Here is an 18,219-nt window from a genome sequence, read left to right on the forward strand (position 1 = left end):
CCATCCTAAAGGAAGTCAGTCCTGAATATTCATCGGAAGGACTGATGCTGAAGCTGAATCTCCAATACTTTGCCCAACTGATGCAAAGAGCTGACTCATTTGAAGAGACCCTGATGCTGGGAAAGACTGAAGGCAGAAAGAGAAGGGGATGACAGAGGATGAGATGGTTGGATGGCATCACCGACTTGATGGACATGAGTTTGAGTAAACTCCAGGAGTTGGACAGGGAACCCTGGCATGCTGCAGTCCATGGGGTTGCAAAGGGTTGGACACTACTGAGCAACTGAACTGAACTAAACTGAATATCCAAAACAGATACATATTAAAACAACAAAAATGTATCTCCACCAGAAAGCAAGCTTAGGAAAGCATCTATAAAATTTCTACTTTTAAGAAACATAACTTCATGAAGAGTCCTCTGTAACAAAGTAGCTACAGAATGCTTACATAATGAGGCAACTTGTCTTATGGGATTACTACCTACAAAGGAGCTAAGAGTTGGGTACCACACTCTCAATACTTTTCTATAGCTAAGTAGCAAACTGCCACAAATTCAGCGGCTTTAAAAAAATACCACTTATATGAGGGAGGGGATATGTGTATACATATAGCTGATTCACTTTGTTGTACAGCAGAAACACATTTTTTCAATTAAAAAATAAGAATAATTTTTCAGAAGTACCACTTACCAGCACACAGTTTTGTAAAAATCCAGCATGGTATGGCTAGGTTTTCTATTTTCAGTATTACAAGGCTGTGATTAAGATGTTGGCCACCTTTTCCGGGAGCAAATCCGGTTCCAAACCCATTGTCGTTGCCAGAATTCAGTTCCTTGCAGTTGTAGGACTGAAGTCCCTATTTTCTAGGTAGCGGATGCCAACCTGGGAAGATTCTGCATTTAAAGTGGCTACATGCGGTGGTTTTCAGCTGGGAGGGGGCGGGGGGGAGGCGTTGGGGTGCGCCGATGCTGGCCTGGGACACTGGACCCCAGCCCTTCTCCCCTTGAGTAAGAGTCCAAGCAAGCCCCCAGCGAGCCTAGGGCCTTCAGCCATGGGTTCTCTGCTTGCAAAGGATGCCTACCTGCAGAGCCTGGCCAGAAAGGTCTGCTCCCAGTTCAACCCAAGCCACAGAAGCACAAGTCTGCTGGCAAAACTCGAGTCTCAGAAACTGTTAGGCCCCCCAAAAAGGAAGAAAGAACAGGAGAAAGCATGGGAGGAGAAGGCTGCGGAGCCAACGACACGGGCCCCTGCAGAAAAGTCTCAGACCAGGAAGACGGCCTCAGCCACTGCAGACGGCCTGGCCCAAGAGCCGGACTCAGTCTGCCTTGGATGTCCTGTGACAGCGCCTGTGTGAGAAAATACAGAAGGCCGGGGGCCAGGGCAGCGCCAAAGAGCTGTCTCCCCGGCTTTGAAGAAAAGATGGAGGAGAAAGCAGGAGCAGGACCCAAAGAGGAGCAGAAGGAAGGAGAGCAAAGGCGAAGGCAGCCCAGGCCTCGGTGGGAACTGAGGCCACAGAGACACCCGTGCCTGGGTTGCTCTTCAATAAGGTGGAGGTGACCAAGGAGTAGCCCGCCAGCAAGAAGCAGGGCTGGAAGTAGAGGCAAAAACCGAAGGGGAACCTCACGCCGCTGATGAGCAGGAACTACTGGCAGCGCCCGCAGGCGCCACGGGCCAGGCTGGAAGGGCTGTGGGACCTGGACACGGGCAAGGCCGGGGAATTAAAGGGAAAAAGCGGTAAAAAGATCCATGATGCCAAACGCCTGTTACTGGAGGCCCCAAGACATCAGGTGCATGTGGGCGAAGCGCCCTGGAAAAGATGCCGAGTAGCCAGGACGCGCCGAGGCGGGGCAACGCCTAGACAAGGCCCCCAAGAAAGGCCGATTCTGTCCTGGAGCAGACCGGCCTGGCCTCAGGGCCAGGCAGCCAGATCCAGTCCCGCCACGACCCCAGCCTTGACCCAGGCCGAAAGTGGGCATTTGCCCTGCTTGCCTCTCCCACTTGTGGAGAGGGCTCAGGCTGCACGTGTAAAAGCACCTTCAGATCTGGGGGAGGGGTGACCCAGATCCGGCTTCCAGCCTCCTCTGGTGAGGTAGAAGGCTCCCTGAAAGTTGCGGGGTGGGGGACAGGAAGCAGTGAGGAGAGAGTGGGCACGTGGGAGGCACTTCCCTGGCCCAGTTTTCCTCTCCCGTGTCCATAGGATCAGCAGCCTTTGTGACTGCTCTGTCAGTCCAAAATTCGGTTGGAAAGGACAAAAATCAACTCCTATAAGGCAGAGCTGAAGATGGAATTGACCGGTGGGTAACTGTGAGTAGGTAGGATCATCCTCAGGTGTGCCTGGAAGTGAATTATTCTATTTGTGGGCTTTCCTAGTGGCTCAGTGGTAAAGAATCCACCTGCCAATACAGGAGCCAATGCAGGAAGCCTGGTTTCCACCCCTGGGTTGGGAAGATCCCCTGGAGAAGGTAATGGCTACCCACTCCAGTATTTTCGCCTAGAGAATTCCAGGGACAGAGGAGTCTGATGGGCCACAGTCCGTGGCATCACAAAAGAGATGAGCAATTTAGTGAGTAAAACACAACATACAACAGAACCACATTTATCTGTAAGTTGGGTAAAAATTAAAATTTAAGACAAGCATACACATTAAAAAATCCTAAGATAACTACTACAAGACAGAAACAATGTTACCAAACAATGAAGAAAAATGGAGTGGGATGGACGATATCAGTCTAGAAGAGAGGAAGAGTAGAACCTAGAACTAACTGAGGATTAGTTCTAAGAGGATGCAGAGTATGAGGGCAGAGTTAAGTCCAAGCCCACAGGCAATCAGAATGAATGCAGGACAAAACTCGGATGAATTTTATGGTATGTGGATTATATTTCAATAAAACTGTTAATCAAGAAAATAAAATAAAATGGTTATGTGATTAGGTCAGGGCTACCTGAATAATCTCCTTCCAGTCACATGCATCATATAGCATGACCTAACATGCACAGAGTTGGACACAACTGAAGCAACTTAGCAGCAGCAGCAACATGACCTAACCACAGGAGTAAAATCCATCAAACTCCCAGTCTGGGGAACTAAGCAGAGGAGGAGGTAGGAAATCTTGGAGGCTTTCCTAGCACTCTGGTAGGAAGTGATATAGACTGAAAATATATGGCACACGTGATACATTGAACAAAAGAAACTAACACGAAAGAGTAAATGTTGTTTGATTCCATTTTTATGAAGTTCATAATAGGCAAAACTAGTCTGTGCTGCCAGAAATCAAGATAGTGGTGACCCTATTGGTCAAGGAGGGATGGAAATAATAGCGCAGGGGAAGAAAGACTTACTCATTCAATAACTACACATTGAACACACCTACCAGAGGCTAAGTTAAGGGGATTCCATGGCAATCAAAATAAGCCTCTGTCTTCATGGAGCTTTAAAAATCTATCAGGGAAGACAGAGACCATTAGAAAAATATCTACCATAACTTGTGATAAGCATCACACTGGGGGAAGTGGGAGGTCCTCTGAAAGCGTATGGCAAGGGGACCTAAATAGTTTAAGGGCTCCAAAAATGACTTTTAAATGGAGACCTGAATTAAGCAGGCAAATAAGGGAGTAATGGTTAACATAGTGACTTTGGTTGACTGTGAACTGATTACTTACCTGTAAGATGTGACTAAGAAAGGCCACGTGGTCTGCCTCTCCATCGTTGTGAGAATGGTCTCAAGGCGAGTAGAAACACCAGTCCTGCTCTAAACTGCACTGGTCAAGCAGTTCCCTTCTTGCTATGACATTTTGTGCTCTGGATATTCTTCCATAAAATGAACATTGACAAGATAGAGTTACTTGAAAAATAACCACCACATTGACACAGGAGCCTGAGTCCCTGTGAAAAGGAATACAGAAGAATACACAGTGGCTTCTGGCTCAGGCTCTGGAATCAGACTGCCTGAATTGTCATCCTGTCTTCACCACCAGCCACATGTCCATGGTCATTTACTGTCTGTAAGCCTCCACTTCATCAACTCTAAAGTAGGGGCAGTATTGCTACAGTGCTAAGAAATCTTTAGAGGATAGCTTTTTTAAAGAAAACAGAGGGACTATACAGATGTCTTAAGGTGGAAGAAGCATAGTTGTACAGCACAGTGCTGATAGATTGTAAATGCATGCAAGAAAGAACTCTCTGGCCACACTTTCAGACTCACTAGCCATACGTACTTGTCGCAGCCCAAACACAGAGAGCTCTTAAATGCTGTGCATTTGCACATCTCAGTCCTTTCTTCTGGCACATTTTACCCACCTTTGTTTGCCTGAAGAGCTTCTTTTCATCCTTCAAGTCTCAATTCACATGTTGCCCCATGGGGGAAGATTATCTTGACTGCACAAGCCAGAAATGAATGATCACTTGTCCATGCTCTCATAGCACTCTGAATATCTCTAAAGTAACATATATCAGGTTATACCAAAATTGCTTATTCATATATTTATCTCCTCTTTATGAGCCTCTTGAGAGATGAGACCATACACAGAACTTGGCACATAATAGACAGCAAAAAGAGAACTGTTCTCTGAATGAATTGAATGAATGAATACTGATACCTTAAGAGGCAGCGAATTCCTGCCACCAGGTATATTTAAGCAAAGAAGAGACATTTGTTTAGCAAAAATGTACAGAAATGATTGAAGCATCTGATACTGAACCAGCTAACCACTAAGCAGGACCCTCGAGTCCTTGGGGTTAGGTAAAGAAAACTGAGAATCACAAAAGCACAGAGAAGGAGCAGATGCATATTTGAGGAACAGCAAGAGGCTCAGTTTGGGTGAAAGAGAACAGGATGGAGATAGGACTGTAGTAAAAAAAAAAAAAAAAAAACCAAGGTGATACACCCCAAATGGCAAAGGAACATCATTTAATAGGGGTACTGTCTAAGAGGAGTGGGGAGACTTCCCTGGTGGTCCAGAGGTTAAGAATTCACCTGTCAATGCAGAAGACACAGCTTCAATTCTGGGTAGAGTAAGATCCCACATGCCACAGGGCAATTAATTACTGAACTGAGCTGAACAATTAACACCACAACTACTGAAGCCCGTGTACCCTAGAGCCCGTGCTCCACAACAAGAGACACCATTGCAATGAGAAGTGCAAGCAATGCAGCTAAAGAGTGGCCCCCGCTCACTGCAATTGGAGGGAACCCATACACAGTAATGAAGACCCAGTGAAGCCTTAAATAAATATCTTTTTAAAAAGAGGAGTAGGCAAGGTAAGGTATCCCTCATGGAATGATAAAGCCTACAGGGCCTAACAAGAGCAGGCTGCAGTTCCACAAGCACAACAGAAAAAGAAGAGGAGTTAACAGAACCCTGTGAAAGGGAGGTGTTGGGGTGCCTCCATTTGAGTCTTGGCCTAAGTAGAGGAATGGGATTTAGTCACTGTCAAAATCAGGGATGTACAGGAAGAGCGGGGAGGAATAAATATCCAGGCACTTCATCTCCCTCTGCTGTCACCCTCCAGCACCCTGCCAGTGCCTGTCAATGGCCACATCCAATGACAAGCCAGACAGCAAGGGAACTGGGGAAGGTAATCCACAGAAGGCAGCCTCCTGAATCCCAGAGCAGGACAGAGAAAGAGAAGCAGACTAGTGATTTTGGTGGGTAAAGCCAGAGGGGTCACCAGGTGATGCATTTTACCCAGTGAATAGGAAATAGCTCCACCCTATTTCTTGTTTTCTGTTCAGAATGAGACTTTTTTTAATTAATATTTTCCTGAAATAAAAGAGTTGTGACTGTCTGAGTCCTTCACTGTTTCCTGATACACAATGCAACAAAGCTTATTAGGTTGAGATTTACTTTTTTCTCCACTGCCTAATTAGAAGCTTAGCACCTCTAAGAGGACTATTTACAAAGCATTATCGCTGAACACATGGAGCCTTTAAAGATTTTTGACTCTCACAAACTCCTTGCCAGACTTTTCAAAATTAAGGTGTAGAAGGAAAGAATATCTGAGAAAGGAAAAGGCTGAGTCACCACATACCTTCACTTGCTTATGGCATTATGTACATCATCAGCAACAGGATTCAGCAAACCCTGACACTTCCTATTTTCAGACTGAAGGAGCAAATGATACAAAGCAGCAACACCATGTGTGTGAGAGTATGCTCCCCCCACCCACCTGTGCTTACACACACACACACACACACTTATTCTTTCTAACCTGTCATAAAGCAATCCTCTTTTCATGATTAGAGGCTGCATTCATGTTTAACTTCTGAAAATGAATCAAGTGTTCTTGAAAGTCTTGCCTGATTCCCCCACTCCACCAATACATCCACTCCCAAGGACAGCAGGAATACCAATTGGTCAACACATGGGCTTTTGCTTAGACTCAGGGCTGTGGTGCAGACAGATGCCCTCTGTGGAAAACAGCGAGGCCAATAAAGGCCAATGAGGTAAGAAACCACATGTACCCCTCAAACAGTAAATAACATTGTGTGGGTTTAATAAATCATTCTGTTATGCATCCAGTACACAGTATTTATCTTGCTACAAATATGTTTTGTTTCCTGACATCTTTTAAAAGAACAGTTTGATGACAGCAAACACTTTCTTTAATCTTCCTGATAGTTGCACCCAGAGCTGTTTTTGATACTGAGAACTGCACAAATAAATTGCCCACATCATATCCTGGTGCAATCTAAATCTCTGATTTAACTATGCTGTTTTATTGTCTTTCAAATAGACACGCTACAGCCGCTTTCCCAGTGAAGTCCAGTGCAAAGAGGGAGAGGTGTGCCAAAGAGGCCTGAGAGATGGACGTTTCCTCAGTGTGGGTAAGAGAACAGGCTGGAGGCAGGGGAGGGCGGCTGGAGCCCTGTGGATCCACACGCTGTGACCATCATTCAGGTAACTGCTCTTTCTTCGTCTTCTGAGGGGGTGGTTCTTGGCTGCTGGCTTAACTTTCAGAAAGTACCCTCCTTCTCCAGGCTTCCTGGATCAACTTCTACTTTTGCATCTTCTTTTCATTAGTAAAAGGGAAAGGAGTCACCACTGGAAAGCTCTGAGATTCAGAGGAAGTGAGTAAACAGCATTTTTATTTTTCCTTCAATGGAATATAAGTTCCTCAAGAGGAGAAGAAGAGTACAGGTAATTATATATAATTATATCTTATCAGTGTATTACCAATCAGAGGAGTGTAAGGTTTCTTATCAAATCAGATTTGCTGAGAAAAAAGATATGAGGGGTCTGGACTTTTTTGTTTTTCCAACAGAACCTTGTTTTGGTTTGGTTTTGTGTGTGTGTGTGTGTGTGTGTTTATTTCAAGGAGACATGATTTTCCTGGCTGTGACATGTAATGCTCCATTTTACCAGACTGCATTAAGCAGTTCAGCTTATGACTATAAACAGTCTCTGGCTTTTGTCATTAGGATGAGTTGTTCAAATGTAAGGTACTCAAAGATAATGTCCTCAAGCCATTTAAGCCAAGTTCTTTTATTCTTCATTCGAGTAAACATGTCTTGGATAACTTCTACGAGTTCTGGCATGGACAAGAGTCATTTGAGTCATATTCCAAGTCGAGATGGGTACTAATCCCCTCTTATTACCCTACCAATTAATAATGTCACAGGCTAGAGACACAGCTGGCCAGGGTCTCACCTATATGATCTGTATCAGGGAAAGCTAACTGGCATTAAGGCATGTGGGAGAAACCATAAAGCACAACATTTATACACAGTGATGCTGAACTTGGTCCGGGTTCAGTTCCCACATCTGCCACCTTTTAGGTCAAATAGGATAAACAATTTAACCTGAGAGTAATAAATACAAAGGACTTAGATGAAGACTTAGCATGTGGTAAATACTATACTAAATGTTAGTTACTTTTAGGACCCTGGCTTTAACCAGGCTCTGTCACCATCAAGAGGCATCATTAGGGATCAAGGCCTAGCCTTCCTCCTACTGAAGTGGCCGAGTCATTCCCTACCTTTTGCACCAGTCCCTGCTGATGCTGCTCTTGACAGCAGTGCCACCGCAGTGACATGAATGTCCTTCACCACCGTCCTCTCCAGCCTCTCAGTGCTGTCCCACCACTCTCCTGGGCTGACCCTGTTGCTCTCACAAATATAAGGAAAGATTCTCTCTCCACTCTTGTTACATCTCTGCTGCTGCTGCTGCTAAGTCACTTCAGTTATGTCCAACTCTGTACGACCCCAAAGACGGCAGCCCACCAGGCTCCCCCGTCCCTGAGATTCTCCAGGCAAGAACACTAGATTGCTAAATGTGACCCTGCTCTCTTTTTTTAGTAAATCTCCTGTAAAGGGTAGTTTCACCTTTTTAGTCTCCTGTAGGACAGTCTTTCAAATAACATGATAAAAGCTACCCCCTGAGTTGTCAGAAAACATTTGGGTGACAACTCCAATAACCTATTCAAAAAGTTCTTTCCCAGTGATTATAAAGCACTGTTCCAAGCAAGGAGTTAAATCATCTTGGTCTGTGCCTATATGTCAGTATCATTACACTTTATGTTTGCTGCCCCACAGCAACACACACACACACACAGTCTTGCATCATACCTTACTGGATATTTTTAGGACTTCCCTGGTGGCTCAGAGGTTAAAGCGTCTGCCTGCAATGCGGGAGACCTAGGTTTGATCCCTGGGTCGGCAAGATCCCCTGAAGGAAATGGCAACCCACTCTAGTATTCTGGCTGGGAGAATCCCATGGATGGAGGAGCCTGGTAGGCTACAGTCCACGGGGTCGCAAAGAGTCGGACACGACTGATCTACTTCACTTTCACTTTCTAAGGACTGATCAACAAATTATCTTTACAATATTCTCAGGGAACCTATCAAGTTCACATGCAAAAGAGATCTGAAGCATGTTTGGGACATGCTGAGGCTCTTGATATTATAGATTGGTTGGTATTATGTATTAGCCCCTTTCTGAGGCTATATATTAGGTTTCCTCAACTCTATTTTTCTTTCCTGATGTTTCCATATTAGTGTTTCTTAAACTGTGGTCAAGGACCATTGACATCAAAGTCATCTGACTTATTAAAAACTTAATTTCCCCACATCAGCTGAGCCAGGGTCTCTGGGAGGAAGGCTCAAATGCTTGAAGTTCTACAAGCTGTTCCTTCTATGCACTCTAAATAAAGTTTGAGAACTTCTGTTCTACATCATTTTGAAATACACATTGTTTTGAAACAAGCATTATGTATCTATCTTACCAGTTACATTGCTGGAAGTATTACAGTGATCTTTAACATAAAACCTTATATTCCATCCTTTGTTATTTAAAATATGCTCTTGCTATTGCCAAGGTAAAGAATATCTGCAAGGCAGGACAGCCACTGGTCTCAGGAATCAATGAAATCAAGTCAGTTTGCTTTCTTTAAGATAAAAAAATTGGCATAAATATAAAACAAAGCCCGTAATAGGAACTCCAAACAGTCTAGGGGTAGCCTAGTTGTTGGTGGATAAGCTTTTCAGTCAGTGAGACTAGGGTTCAAATTCCAGTAAGGATACTAACTAGCTGTGTGACCTTTACTTTTCTTAATCAGTCTGTTTTGATTTTCTCACCTGTAAAATTTTAGATAATACTGATAATATTAGATTTATTACTGATAATATTTATTATCTGATAATATTTATTTACTGATGATATTTATTACTGATAATATTACTATTATTACTAATAATAATAGATTTGTTGTGAGAATGAAGTGAGAAAAAGGTAGGTAAGGCACTTGGTATAGTACATAATAAACGTGTTAGAGCAGTTATCATTTCCACATGAGAATTATTCCTGATGGATTCTGAAATAAAGCAGACAGCTCTCATCTGAATAAAATCTTCAAGATGGTTAGTGAACTACTGGCCAGATGCTATCTTTCCTCTTTTCCAGATATCTAGAAACCTCAAAAGTGTCTTTTGCAAAGCACCAAAGAGCAGGACAAACAAGGCAAAAGAGTCAGATATCCTACCAGACAACTCCAGCCCTAGAGAAGAGTCTAGGGAAAGCATGGCAAAACCAGCGTATAAGATGGAGCTTTCAAAGGTGGGGCAGATTCACTCAACAAAATAGTTCTAGGACACGTGTCAGGCGCAGTTCCAAGCTGAGAATACAGCATAGAACAAAACAGACAAAAGTTTTTCCCTTGTGGGGTTCATACTCTAGTGAAGGGAAGCACACAATAAACAACTCAATTAATAAAATATACAATATGTCTGATAGTGAAATGTGCTTTGAGAAAAATCAAGCAAAAAATGGGAATAGGGACTTCCCTAAGGATCCAGTGGTTAGGACTCTGCACTTGCACTGCTGAGAGAGAACTAAGATCCCACAAGCCTCACAGTGTGGCCAAAATAAACTAAATGTGGCACTACAAAAAATAGGAATAAGCAGAACCAGGGTAGATAATAGTTAGTCATGGTAAAGCAGAAAGACCTATGTATTACCCCCTCAATGTCATCTCCCTTTGCCCTAAATCCACACGTGAAAGGTGACCACTTCATTAATTAATACTCAGCAACTATTTTCTGAAAAAAGGATATGCCTCAAGAGGAAACCAAAATCTTTGAAAATAAAGCAACCTTTACATACCTGTTTCAGCTGGGTAGAATTAGTATCTGGCACATTTAAACACTCAATAAATCGTTGTTGCAGAAATCAGTGGCTCAGCAAATAAGTGGAAGGATTACCACCTTTCAGGAAGGATGATTCCAGCTCCATCCACAGAGCCAGGCTGCTCTCTGTAATGATCACAACCTCCATAATAAGCAACAAAAACATGAACCTGATTGCTCACTAATCCTTGGTATTCTCCCAAGCACTTTATATGGATTATCTCATTGGAACCTTTCAACAATACTGGAGATTCAGGGGAGGAATTGCCCAGTACAGGCCTGTGGACACCATCTCTGTTGAGTAGTGTCCCTCCTGTTGAGAAGTGCAAATCCTTCTCAGTCAGTAAGTCAGGTCCTAAGTAGACTTCAGAGCAATGATTATGATTATCAATCAATAAGGATTATCAAATTATCAAACACAGGTGTTCCCATTTTCCAACCCAGCTGCCAGTGTCTTCTCAGCAAATCACTGTTTCTGATAACCATCCAGTCCAGACTAGAACTTTTTAATGTCTTTTCTCTTTCAGTCATTCTACTGGTATTATCCAGCATTCACTATATACAAAGCTCAAGATGCAGTCAGAGGTCCCTGCCCTCCAGGAATCTACAATCAGATCCTGAAAGAAGGCTCAACCCCGTAGAGCAGTGGTCCCCAACCTCCGGGATCTAATGCCTGAAGATGTGAGGTGGAGCTGATATAATAATAATAGAAATAAAGTACACAATAAATGTAATGCACTTGAATCACCCCAAAACCATCCCCCCCACCTGCAGTCAGAGGAAACCAGTTCCTGGTATCAAAATAATTGGAGCCACTGCTTTAGTAGAAGGAAACAAAGCAAAGCAATGTGTTTGCCCTGGGGTGCATACAACAGGTGTAAGAGGAGACTGAAGACTTTGATTTATACCTTCGGAGGCTGATTCAGATTTCTGGTATGGAGAACCATTGGAAGAACCAAGGACAGAGATATCTGTGAGTCAGAAAGGGTGGTCACATGCCTCGGAGATACAAGCTAGGTATGCTTTGGATACACCAAAGACCCAAAACAGGGCCACAGCTTGAACACATGGGCAGCTTCTTTCCAAGGAAAGCCAGTCACTGACAAGGCCAGAAGAGTCTGTGCCTGCCCTGCTGGACCCCACTGTGAAGATTTAAAGCTGAAAATCAGTGCTGAATTACAGGTCACAGCAACCAAACACCCAAACCATAATTCAGAAAGGGAGAATTGGATTTACCAGGAAAAACAAATTGCCTACGAAGGTAGTGCTGTAAGCAGTTCTGGAAACAAACAGTGCCCAGTTTATTTTTTTCAGTGTTTTAAAAGGAAAGAGACAACAATTAGAGAGGAAGTAGAGGTAACAGTGCAGAGGCACAGAGGAGCAGGGCTAAAAGGAGGGCCCTTAGGACCCTGCGCCACACGTGGTCCAAGTTGGATGCCAATCTAGTTCTCTTGCTTCTCTGCTTAAACCCACCAGAAGCCTCCCTGCTGCTGCTGCTGCTAAGTCACTTCAGTTGTGTCCGACTCTGTGCGACCCCATAGATGGCAGCCCACCAGGCTCCCCCCGTCCCTGGGATTCTCCAGGCAAGAACACTGGAGTGAGTTGCCATTTCCTTCTCCAATGCAGGAAAGTGAAAATTGAAAGTGAAGTTGCTCAGTCGTGTCCGACTCTTAGTGACCCCATGGACTGCAGCCTACCAGGCTCCTCCGTCCATGGGATTTTCCAGGCAAGAGTACTGGAGTGGGTTGCCACTGCCTTCTGACTAAGCAACTATAAAAGTATTAGAGGGAACAATTGCAAGAGTTCACACCAGGCCATGAATACTGCCCACTCTCATTAGTCTTTATCACCACTGGGAAGAACAAGCAGGAGAAGGTGAAATGGTGAAAACAACAAGTTGGGAGGTTCTAATAAAAGTAGTTTCCTAGTCTAATAGTAGTGACAGATGAACTGAAAAGTGAAAGTGAAGTCGCTCAGTCGTGTCCGACTCTGCGATACCATGGACTATAGTCTACCAGGCTTCTCTGTCCATGGGATTTTCCAGGCAAGAGTACTGGAGTGGGGTGCCATTGCCTTCTCCGAGAAGCCTCCCACTCTCCTTTAAACAGAGCCCCAACTCCTTCACTTGACCTTCCTCCACCAACTCCTTCAAAGACTTGCAAAACGTAGTGCTTCCCTTGGCTTTATCTCACCATTCCCGTCTCCCCTTCATCTATTCTGAACTGCCCTCAAGTCTTCCCCGGTGTTTCTATCCCAGTTTTCATTAGGTCATCACATGGAACACATTTCCCCTGTCCATCTTCATCTGACTGCCACCTACTTATTCTTCAGATCTCGGCTTAAATATCATTTACACAAAGAAGCTTTCCTTACCCTGGTTGAGGTTAGGTCCCTTTGCTCTGTTCGCATAATTCTCAATATTTCCTCTCTCATAATATTCATCAGCTTTGTAATCATTATTGATTATGAGTCTTTGCTACTAAATAGTAAACTTCATGAGTGCAGAGATTGTTGCAAGAACCATAAAACACCCATTAAATTAATCAATAGATTCAATTGAAGCAAAATTTATTAGGGGACTTTAGGTCCTTCTTTCTCCCTGAATTGTAAATTGCAAGGGAAAAAAAAAAAAAACACATAACATTAAGCAACATCTCAAAGGAGAAGAGAAAGGATAGTTCTTGCCTGTTGTGGCCTAGCAGCTTAGCTTTATGATCATGCATGCCTTTCTTCATTAGCATGTGCCCCCTACCAAGAAAAGTAATTCTATAAAATAATTTTACCTGCTTCCCAGTCCAAAAAACATTATCTTTCCTTTTAATTTATTCTCACTTCATTCGTTCAACATTTATAAAGCAACTTCAGTGTGCCAAGCACTGGCTCTTCCTACATTTTTGTTGTTTTCAAATTTTCACAGGTAGAGATTTAGGAGTTGGCTATAATAAAAATTCAGAAATGAACAAGATTTTAATTTCAGGGGGTTAAAAAGCTTAATAGTCAGAAATACATTTAGTATTGAGTTGCTGGCAACAGAAAAACTAGTGTGAATTGGCTTAAATCCATGACTTCATTGGCTCACAAGTCTTTTAAAGGCCAGAAGTTTTAGGCAGGTTTTTTCTCCAGAACTTCACAGAGTCCCTAGGCTTTGGCTCCTTTAGGATTCTCTGGGCCCTACCCTCTGAATGACAGCTTGCCCTTCTCAGTTTCCCTTGTAATAGCAGTTATTAGACATCTCACCTCTTCCACCTTGCCAAAAGAAAAGGAGCTCTTCACCTATTTCCCACAAATGAAAATGGAAGCCTGCTTCCCAGGAGCCTCCAGCAAACAGGGGAATTTCCTCCCCATCACTGTCTTGAATCTGGCCATATAACCATCCTGGAACCAATTGCCTCACCCAGGGAATGAGATACACTGGTTGGTTTCAGCCCTATAGGATCTACCAAATATGTTGTCCATTCCACACCAGGTGTGTAGCTGAGCAAAGGAAAACATATCCCTAAAGGGAAAAAAATTTGAAGACTATTAGAGAAATGAAGAAATAGACATTGATGAAGCAGTCAACAAGTGTTCATTACACAGGTATGTGGTCAGGCCACCCAAGATGGCTGTTCTCTTGCTTTCTGTACATCCCCTGATCAACCAGTACCTGCTTCACCTACACCCTACTCACCTGATCAACCTTCCCTCTTAATCATAGAGCCTAATAGGTAACTGCCTATGTGCTTGCCCCCTGCCCTGGCTGCTGATTTCCCTGGTAACTGAGGAACGAACCTGACAACTGGTAGCCTCCTTCTCCCCCTGGTAGTGAAGACTGCTGCTATGTCCTGCCTGCCATCTGCTGTACATGGTGGGATACTCCTTCAGAACCTTTTGCTTCAGATGCATAAGATCCCCTGTCCAATAAACCATTGATGTCTCTGCTGTTGTTCTGAGTTCTTTCCTAGGTCTCACAGCCAGGGAATTACAAGGTTTACAGAGTTTTCCAGAGCAGCATTCCAGTTTCTCTATATAATGCTCAAACGCTCAGAAATGTTTGACCCTTTGTGACCCCATGGACTGTAGCCTCCCAGGCTCCTCTGTCCATGGGATTTTCCAGGCAAGAATACTGGAGTGGGTAGCCATTTCCTTCCCCACCCAGGGATCGAACCTAGATCTCCTGCATTGCAGGCATATTCTTTACCAACTGAGCCACCAGGGAAGCCGGTTTCTCCACCTCACATAAAGAAATATGTCATCACTGCTGGGTAGCTTATAGAATCCTTGATTCTTAGGATTAAAAGGAATTACACATAGAGTCCAATCTAATCCTTCATGTTATAGTAATTAAGGCTGGGAAGATTGAAGTAATTTGCCCCCAAGTTACACAATTTAGTGAGCACCATCAAAAAGAACATAACTCAGATGTTTTTATTTTTGATCTAACATTCTTCTTGAGTGTCATTACAACACAACAAAATCATACCATATGATAAGTCATTTCTGTTATTCTATAAACACTGAGTTTATTGGCAGAGAATATTTTTTGTTGGGTTTGTGTAAGGATAGATAGGAAAAAGTGAAAGAATGGAAAAAGAGAATAGTTTTGATGTCTTTTTAATTTTAATTCACACAAATTTCTAACACATTTATTGACTGAGAAAATATGACGCTAGGACTTTGATAATGAGAATCTTCATGGTAAGACTTCTAAGTCCTGATCCCAGGGCTGAACACCATTTGGTGAAAAGACAAATTCCAGGCTCTGCTCTCAACAATTGGTGTGTTTGAGACCTACGAAATAATGCACATTTATAATGCTTTTGATCTGAGGAAGAACTCTTCAGAGTAGAGAAAATGTTCATGCTAGTCAATAGATAAATATCACAGACCCACCTGTGCTCTGGGACCTGTGAACTTTCCTCCAGGTCACAGAACTGCATTGCATTTTCAGGGCAGACCAGCTAGCAAGGGCCAGCTGTGGGTGAGGGAAGAATAGACAAGAGAAAACCAAAAGTGCCCTCCCTGAGCCTGGAGGATCTCTTCATTAGTACTCACACACCCTCTGGATATGGAGAGCCTACTCAACGGCAAAGAGTTTACTCAGATGGTACTTATCTTAAACCCTTATTTATCACTAGTATCTCTGCAGCAATTAGTTGTTTGGGTTTTTTTTTATTAATTGGAGGATAATTGCTTTACAACGTACAACAACATGAATCAGCCATAAATATATTACACATATATCCCCTCCCTCTTGACTCTCCCTCCAAACCCCTGCCCCCATCCCACCACTCTAGGGCATCACAGAGCACTGGGTTGAGCTCCCTGTTACACAGCAACTCCCCACTACCTATCTGTCTCACGTATGGTAATGTATATATTTCAATGCCACTCTCTCAATTCACCTCACCCTCTCCTTCCCCGGGTGTGTCCACAAGTCTGTTCTCTACATCTGCATCTCTTTTCCTGCCCTGAAGATAGATTCATCAGTATGCTTTTTCTAGATTCCACACAAATGCATTAATATACAATATTTGTTTTTCTCTTTCTGGCACACTCCACTCTGTATAACAGGCTCTGGATTCATCCACCTCAGTTCAACTGACTCAGACTCATTCCAGAGTAATATTCTATTGCATATATGTATGTCAACTACAAGTTGGCACTAGCCAAGGGCATTTGCCATCTGCTTCTGTGGAGATTGAATCCTGTGCTGCTGCAGCTGTTGACCTTTAACACCCCTAAAAGGAATTCAGTATCCTCTGTAACACTATATTTTGGTCCTTTCTTATCTCTTAGTCTCTTCCAGCACAAGGACTATATTTTACTCACAATTGAATTTTCATCCATTGCACAGAGTAGATGCCAAATTAATGTTTAGTGAGTTGGATTGAACTGAGTCATATGATGTCTGTCTTGCCTTCAAAGCATATTCAAATCACACTTTTCTTCCAGAATACGTCCTAAACTATCCTAACTGTAGGTTCAGTCTATGTCTTGAGTCAACATAGTTGCTTCCTCTATCCAACTCCAAAACTTCAAGTGCAGCCCCACCTCAACTCCCAGGACCATGTATAAACTGAGCCAGGAGACTGAGTAACTAGTCCACATTCCAGAGCTCAGCATTAAATCATCTTTGCCACTAGTCCAATCGTCCATTTATTTGTTTCTTTAATAAACATTTAAAAGCCAGCTTGGTGCCAGGCCCTATGCTGTCATTGTTGTTTAATCCCAAAGTCACGTCTGACTCTTGTGACACTATGGACTATAACCTGCCAGCCTCCTCTGTCCATGGGATTTCCCAGGCAAGAATATTGGAGTGGATTGCCACTTTCTTCTTCAGAGGATCTTCCCAACCCACAGATGGAACCTGCATCTCCTGAATTTCAGGCAGATTATTCACCACTGAGCCACCTAGGAAGCTCAGGCCCTATATCAAGTGCAAAAGAAATAAGGATGAAGATGTTATGAGCTGGGCCCTCAGGGAGCCCACAGCTAGTTAGTTGAGGGGCAGGGGGGACATTAAACAGGCAACCCTGTGTCAGACCCTGTATCATATTTTGCCCAATCTCCAGTCTCTGTGCTCTATTTCGTTTTCTTGGTATTCTCTGTCTTCTTTCTTGTTCCAGAAACCCCAACTCTCCAGACTGGAAATTGAAATCCTACTTGCAATCCTACTGTCAGGACAAAAGACTTGTGCAGTTTTCTTTTCCATATAACCAGCCCTTCTGCACACCGCTTTCCATTGAGTGAGAAAAGTCTGACTTCTTCACAGGGTCTCTGATTCTTTGTTTCAGGACTCTCTGACCTGGCTCTCAAGTTTGGCATCTAATATGAATTATCCAGTACTCTTTAGGATTAAAGTACATAATTCTCTGTGTATCCTATTTAGAACGGATATCCTCAGGATTCATTCCCCCAGATGTTCTAAATATCTGTATTTATTACAAGCCTCCCAGGCAATTTTAAAACAGATGGTCCAGAGACTTTAAGAAGCATTGTCCTAAGATTCACATATTCACTTAAATTTTAGAATTATCTACACTGTCTCTATCTCACCCCACCATCACAATTTGGACCCTGAAAACCTTCAAGGATTGGGATAATTCCCCAATTCTCCTGCCGAAGGAAGTGGAATTCAGTCAGCAGAAGACTTACTGTGCATGACTATGCTCTTTGACTTTTGAATATTATCTTCCCCAAAGTCCCCACCACTGGGCAGCGTACCTATTGGGACAGCTTAGATGCTTAATCTTGACCTCCTGGCCAGTTATGTGCTTGAACTCTGATCTATTTCTATTACCCCTGAAACATCATGCTTTGTCCATCAATACCTGAAAGTCAGTCAGTCTCTCACCTCTCTATCTGCTGTCACTATCTAGCCAGGTTTGGCTCCAGATTCCAGAATTCCCCACCTGGCCTATCCAAGTGATAATTATTGACTGTCTGTGTAAGTTCTCAGAAATCCCAGGCCATGGTCATATTTTCTTAGAAATCCCATGCTCTTTGAGGAAGACTCAGACACCGCTGTAGCAGAGCCCTGTGCCACCCACTCCTGCTCCTGCCTCCCCAGTGCTCGCTCTCACTGAGGAACAAGTTGGTCAGGAAACCACACCACAGCC

At 43.4% G+C, this 18,219-nt stretch overlaps 1 long non-coding RNA gene and 1 pseudogene across 1 annotated transcript; both read left to right on the forward strand.

The window, feature by feature from the left end:
* Positions 1-1,050: 1,050 nt before the first annotated feature.
* LOC113890335 lies at positions 1,051-2,056 on the forward strand (annotated as a pseudogene).
* A 4,515-nt stretch (positions 2,057-6,571) lies between these two features.
* LOC113890501 lies at positions 6,572-11,349 on the forward strand. The gene is made up of 4 exons (XR_003510508.1): positions 6,572-6,896; positions 7,020-7,136; positions 9,897-10,049; positions 11,146-11,349. It is a non-coding gene; the product is annotated as an uncharacterized LOC113890501 (long non-coding RNA).
* The last annotated feature ends 6,870 nt before the right edge of the window (positions 11,350-18,219 follow it).

This window comes from Bos indicus x Bos taurus, chromosome 3, assembly GCF_003369695.1.
Source record: "Bos indicus x Bos taurus breed Angus x Brahman F1 hybrid chromosome 3, Bos_hybrid_MaternalHap_v2.0, whole genome shotgun sequence".
In the NCBI taxonomy this organism is placed as follows: Eukaryota; Metazoa; Chordata; class Mammalia; order Artiodactyla; family Bovidae; genus Bos; species Bos indicus x Bos taurus.